Here is a 6,000-nt window from a genome sequence, read left to right on the forward strand (position 1 = left end):
GCCCTTTCAAGGCACTGAGTCTACTTTGTATTCATAATTTTATAGCTTTTTTCTAAAAAAGGGCATCTGAAATCAGATAAGCTTCAAACCCGGGTCTGCCTGTGAGCCTAAGAGTAGTGGGTACTTAAAAGAAGTGAGCTGCCTTCTCGCCTAGATGGTGGAGCCTCAAAGCAGGAGAAAGACGATGAGGAGGCAAAGTGTGACCTGGACCACTGGCGAGGAGTGGTCGGGAGTGGGGGGATATTAACCCCCTTCTTTTGCGGACCCTCTTCCTAACACAAGTTGTTACTCCCATCAAAGGGCTCTGTGAAAGCATGAACTGAAGCTTCTCTTCCAAGCAGTGCCTTGGGGCTGCCTGAAGGCTTTGCTGAGCTTTGCTGGTTTTCTGGAGCTTAATTTACAGCCAGCCAGTGAGTGGAGCTAAAGCTTCACGAGAAGTTGCTAGTCCAGCAGACCTGCTTGGGAATTCCTGCCTGACCGTTTCCTCTATGTGTGTCCAGCTCCTTCTTCACCTCCCATAAACAGTCCCGCTGAGAAGCTTATCTCAGCCCAGTGGAGCAGAGGGTCACGCTTCCAGATAGCCTCTTTGTGTCACATGCGGCCCACTCCTCCCCCACCTTGGTCTCCTTTCTCAGCCCTGGCCCCTGGCATTCTCAGGGCTAAATCCATGCAGTGTCTGCTGGGTTTTATTAAACTCCCTAGCCTGGAGAGAAATGGAGCTGAAAAGATCCTTCCTCTTATTCTTGGAGGGAGCATACACAGGCATTTTAACTCCTTAAACTGAGCAGGTTGTTTAAACCGGTGGTTGCAAACTCAAATGCCTGCGGGGGCCAGGCAGGAAACATCCAGAGTGGTGAGCTGGGTGAAGACAATAGGGACAGGTAGGGACTATGGCTTTCTCAGAAGTTACCCAGCCCCAGTCATTGTAGCCTGGTGGGAATGCAGGTTGAGGGTTGTCTGATTCTCTGATAGTCTAGGAGTAAGTGTAGAGCTGGATTTTGGGTGGAATTTCCCAATTTTTAAAACACTTTCTGAGTCAAACAAAATGCTTCTGTGGGCTTGTTTAGCGTATGGGCTGCCGGTATAAGAATGCTGATTTCAGCCATGAGGAGAAGTCCTGGCTTTGGCTACTTTTTCTTCACTTCTCGCTGCTGCTCTGCCCTATTTGATTTCAGTGCAAGTGGCTGTCAGCCAGGAGACCTTGCTGGGCTGAGGAAGAAGCTGTGCGGAAGGTGTTTGGGTCTTTCTTGGCGAAACCTGAGCACAGCATTTGCTTGTTCTTTGATTCTGTCCATTCATTCATTCAATCATTATTCAACAAATACTGACGGGATATTTTAGACTCATACTCTACTGTAGGGGTGCAGCAGTGAGCATGGCACTGCTTTCAGGGAGCTCACAGTCGCAGAGGAGAAGCGAGCAAAACTGGTACTCTTAATAATTCAGCGTGGTCTGGGCTTTAGTAGCTGCCTATGAGACACATAAGAACATGGATGACAGAATTCTAAGCTCTGCCTGAGGGAATGAGGAAAGAATCCTTGGAAGATGCAGGGAGGTGTGAAGGCGAAAGCAGGGCAGGACAGGGGCAATGGATCTGAAGGCTGACTGAACAGGTAGAGTAGGTATGGGGGGTTGGGAGGGCCTTCCCGATAAGGGGAAACAGGGTGAGCTGGGCTGAGTGGTGTGGTGGTGCATAGAATGTTGGGAAATATCAAGTGCTCAAGGGGGGGGGGTGCTGGTTTGGAGTGGCTGCAGAAGATGCTGGAAGGGTGGTCTGGGGCCAGGTTGGGAAAGGTCCCATGAGAATCTTAAGGACTCTACCTGGTAACCTCTGGGGAGTTAGTGAAGTTGTATAAACAGGGAGTGCTGTGTCATATCTGTTTCAGAAAGATCATTCTGGTTCCAGTGAGAAGCATGATTTGGAAAGGCAGACTAGGGGAATTGGGGGCATCATGGGATGGGATAAGAATTGGAGAGGAGGAAGGTCAACATGTCAGGTGAGTGGTTCTCAGTCCTGGCTGCAACACCGACGGTTAAGCCCATCCCAGGCTAGGGAAATCAGAAGTTCTGGGTCCCAGCCGTGGGATTCAAAGCTCTCTGAGCGATTGGGTATCACTGAACTTGGAGACCATTGCCTGGTGGGGGAAACGTCTCCGGGAGACAGCGAGCTGAAGTTGCTTGGGAATCCTTGTGTCTCACATTGAGCCCTTATTCAGTCCAACAGCTCCCTTTGACAGATGAGCAACTGAAGCCCTAAAGAGGCATCTGCTGTTACATTAGATAAAGAGACTTTTAAAAAATTAAATAATTGATAAATACTTTGTGTAGGAAGGAGCCTGGGATTTGAAGTTAAATGGCTCTGTTTTAAATTCTGCCTGGGTTACTCATCAGCTATGATAAGCTGGACAAGTCATTGACCTCTCAGTCTTATTTTCTCATCTTTAAAATGGAATTATTAATACTTGCCTTTGAAAGTCATGGTGAAGACCCATCATTGTAAAATATGTAGCACAGTGCTTGGCCCACAGTGGTAAATGATGAATAAATGTTACTACTGTTCTGATGATTACAGTTGTGAGAGATCAACTTCATGTGTCAGCTGCGGTTTCTGGAGTACTGTGCTAAAAAGCCTCTAGTGATAGGATGGTCAGAAGCAAGGAAGGGGGGGAGTGTCAGAAATAATTCTTAAGGGAGCTTTGTTATGAGCAGAGATTAAATGGAAAAAGCAGATTAGATTTAAACTCCCTTCCATAACTGATCCCCTACACTTAGTTTTCTAAAGTATGTGCTATTAGTCATTATTCTATGCTGCCTCCTCATGCACAATTGCTTCTCTTTCTTTGAGACATAATTTTAGTTTTGAAATAGTTGTAAGACTTACCAGAAGTTGCAAAAATGGTTATAGTTTCTGTGTACTTTTCACCCAGCTTCACCCTATGATAATATCTTGTATAACCATGGTTCTGCTTATTTATTTATTAATTTTTTTACAGAACTGTACTCATACTACTATTGTTTCTTACTCCTCTTGCAACATAATAGTCTGCTCACTTTCCTTTATCATAAATTCATGATAAACATGTATTTCAATGTCTTGATGTTTCATCCTCTAATTTAAACAATTTTCTTACTGTTGGACGGGTGATGATATTCCAACCAATTACATAGGTTATTGCTGCTGTTTTGTCATAGTATTGCTGGTGAGCATCTTTGTGTATGAGGCTATTTTCATATTCAGGATTATTTCATTAGGATGGATTACTGAAGGTAGAATTGCTGGGTCAGAGAATCTGAATGGGTGAAAGTTTTGGGGCACATATTTATTGGTGGTTGCTGAAGAAGAGCTGCCTGAAACGAGCTCTCAGGGCTGCTGCTCCAGAAGCTGAGGGAGGGACTCCAGGAATGAGCTTGAACTGAAAAGGCTCTAAGTACGGGGGCAGTGAGTGACTGCAGCTGAAGCTTAGCAGGAAATGCAGCAGCAGATCCCTGCTGAGACTCAAGCACGCGGCAGCCCCTCGACTCCTGGCTGAGAAGCCCAGAGACCCTGAGGCTTTGCTGTTCTTGACTTGGCTGCCTGCTCAGTGCCATTGCTGAGACTGCCTCTCATCTCCTGTGCCCAAGCTCTGGGTTCTTTTTTCCTTACCCGTTTCAGGCCATTTCACTGAAATGTGAGTAAATGATTGATCACTCTAAAACAAGGAACAAATGGATTTGCTGGGCAATCAGACCTCCTTCCAGTCAGCGCATATTTGGGCACCCAGTGGTGGGTACAATGTCATCAGCATAGGAGGGTTGGGATTTTCTATGCGGTGACAGGCAGAACGATCCCAGTGGTTTGTCTGGGCTGCAGTTAAAGGCTGAACAGGAGCACTCTCAGGGTAGGGACTGGAAGTTTCGTCTCTTATCAAGGGCTAAGAGTTCCCAGGCAGGAGGAGTGGGGGCCACCAGGAGCAAGTGCTGAGGTGGAGGAGAGCGTGAACTGAATTGATGGCTAATTCCCTCCCACTGGCTAGAACCTGGCATTTACTTGTTTTCCATACAGCGTATGATAATCTCTTACCCATGAATAGTGACAAACTGCAAATTACTACCAGCTCTGCCACATGTGCTGAGCACCTACTGTGTGCCAGGCACTGTGATAAGTATTTTATACATATTAGTTCATATAATTGTATGTCAGTGTTTATTTCTGTTCTGGGAACAAGGAACCTGAGGCCCAGAGAAGGTGCCAGGGTTGATCAGGTCTACCTGTGTTCTTGCCCTTGCTGCTTTAAGTTTGCTATTGCCCATGATAGGCTGATTGCTCCATGAATCCTCTTTAAAAAATGCAATGTATTTTTTTTTCTTTTCTTTGTTCCTTTAACATCTTTATTCGAGTATAATTGTTTTACAAGGTTGTGTTAGTTTCTGCTGTATAACAAAGTGAATCAGCTGTATGCATACATATATCCTCATATCCCCTCCCTCTTGCGTCTCCCTCCCACCTACCTTATCCCACCCCTCTATGTGGTTGCAAAGCACCGAGCTGATTACCCAGTGCTATGCAGCTGCTTCCCACTAGCTATCTATTTTACATTTGGTAGTGTATATATGCCAGTGTTACTTTCTCACTTCGTCCCAGCTTACCCTTCCCCGTCCCTGTGTCCTCAAGTCCATTCTCTACATCTGCTGCAGAACCTTTTTTTTTTTTTTTTTTTAGATTCCACAGATATGTGTTAGCATACGGTATTTGTTTTTCTCTTTCTGACTTACTTCACTCTGTATGACAGACTCTAGGCCCATCCACCTCACTACAAATAATTCAATTTTGTTTCTTTTTAAGGCTGAGTAATATTCCATTGTATATATGTGCCACATCTTTATCCATTCATCTGTCGATGGACACTTAGGTTGCTTCCATGTCCTGGCTATTGTAAATAGAGCTGCAATGAACATCGTGGTACATGACTCTTTTTGAATTATGGTTTTCTCAGGGTATATGCCCAGTAGTGGGATTGCTGGGTCATATGGTAGTTCTATTTTTAGATTTGTAAGGAACCTCCATACTGTTCTCCATAGTGGCTGTATCAATTTACATCCCCACCAACAGAGCAAGTGGGTTCCCTTTTCTCCACACCCTCTCCAGCATTTATTGTTTGTAGATATTTTGATGATGGCCATTCTGACTGGTGTGAAGTAATACCTCACTGTAGTTTTGACTTGCATTTCTCTAATGATTAGTGATGTTGAGCATCCTTTCATGTGTTTGTTGGCAGTCTGTATAGCTTCTTTGGAGAAATGTCTATTTAGGTCTTCTGTCCATTTTTGGATTGGGTTGTTTGTTTTTTGATATTGAGCTGCATGAGCTGCTTGTATATTTTGGAGATTAATCCTTTGTCAGTTGCTTCATGTGCAAATATTTTCTCCCATTCTGAGGGTTGTCTTTTCATCTTGTTTATGGTTTCCTTTGCTGTGCAAAAGCTTTTAAGTTTCATTAGGTCCCATTTGTTTACTTTTGTTTTTATTTCCATTTCTCTAGGAGGTGGGTCTATGTTTCCTCTAAGAGTTTTATAGTGTCTGGCCTTACATTTAGGTCTTTAATCCATTTTGAGTTGTTTTCATGTATAGTGTTAGGGAGTGTTCTCATTTCATTCTTTTCCATGTAACTGTCCCGTTTTCCCAGCACCACTGATTGAAGAGGCAGTCTTTCCTTCATTGTATACTCTTGCCTCCTTTATCAAAGATAAGGTGACCATAGGTGCATGGGTTTACCTCTGGAATTTCTATCCTGTTCCATGGATATATATTTCTGTTTTTGTGCCAGTACCATACTGTCTTGATTACTGTAGCTTTGTAGTATATTCTGAAGTCAGGGAGTCTCATTCCTCCAGCTCCGTTTTTCTTTCTCAAGATTGCTTTGGCTATTCAGGATCTTTTGTGTTTCCATAAAAATTGTGAAATTTTTTGTTCTAGTTCTGTGAAAAATGCCATTTGTAGTTTGATAAGTATTGCATTGAATCT

At 44.0% G+C, this 6,000-nt stretch overlaps 1 pseudogene across 1 annotated transcript in view; it reads right to left on the reverse strand.

The window, feature by feature from the left end:
- LOC309606536 (E3 ubiquitin-protein ligase RNF113A pseudogene) overlaps nt 1–5,743 on the reverse strand; it is a 32,230-nt pseudogene extending 26,487 nt beyond the window's left edge. The window contains exon 1 of the transcript XR_014249629.1: nt 5,733–5,743. The product of XR_014249629.1 is annotated as an E3 ubiquitin-protein ligase RNF113A pseudogene (transcript). The remainder of the gene's footprint in view (nt 1–5,732) is intronic.
- Nucleotides 5,744–6,000: the final 257 nt, after the last annotated feature.

This window comes from Balaenoptera borealis (genome assembly GCF_965194805.1).
Source record: "Balaenoptera borealis genome assembly, chromosome: 11".
Classification (NCBI taxonomy): Eukaryota; Metazoa; Chordata; class Mammalia; order Artiodactyla; family Balaenopteridae; genus Balaenoptera; species Balaenoptera borealis.